The sequence below is a fragment of the Lupinus angustifolius genome, unplaced genomic scaffold, assembly GCF_001865875.1.
Source record: "Lupinus angustifolius cultivar Tanjil unplaced genomic scaffold, LupAngTanjil_v1.0 Scaffold_157_95, whole genome shotgun sequence".
NCBI classification, from domain to species: Eukaryota; Viridiplantae; Streptophyta; class Magnoliopsida; order Fabales; family Fabaceae; genus Lupinus; species Lupinus angustifolius.
The window spans coordinates 29141-29467 of NW_017726171.1; positions in this window are offsets into that span (position 1 = coordinate 29141).

Consider the following 327-nt stretch of genomic DNA (forward strand, 5'->3'; position numbering starts at 1 on the left):
AGTTAGTGTGTGATTGGTTGAGGAACCAGAGAAAAAGGATCGAGAGATCCATTGTAATCTTCCAATTTACTCTTGTAATTATTCTTATTATACCTAATAAAATCTGTAGAACCCTACCACAAATCCAATTGATTGTGGGTTAGGGACACTTCTTTTCATTCTCTTATTCTAAATCTTCTCACATTGATACTAGTGTCTATCACTCTACTTGATAGTATAAAATCTAAAGAGATTTGGTGGGTAAATAATACTAAGAAATTTTTCTAAAGTGGCTTGGTACTTAAAGATTACATTGTTGTTAGAACTTAAAGAGACTTGATATAGAAA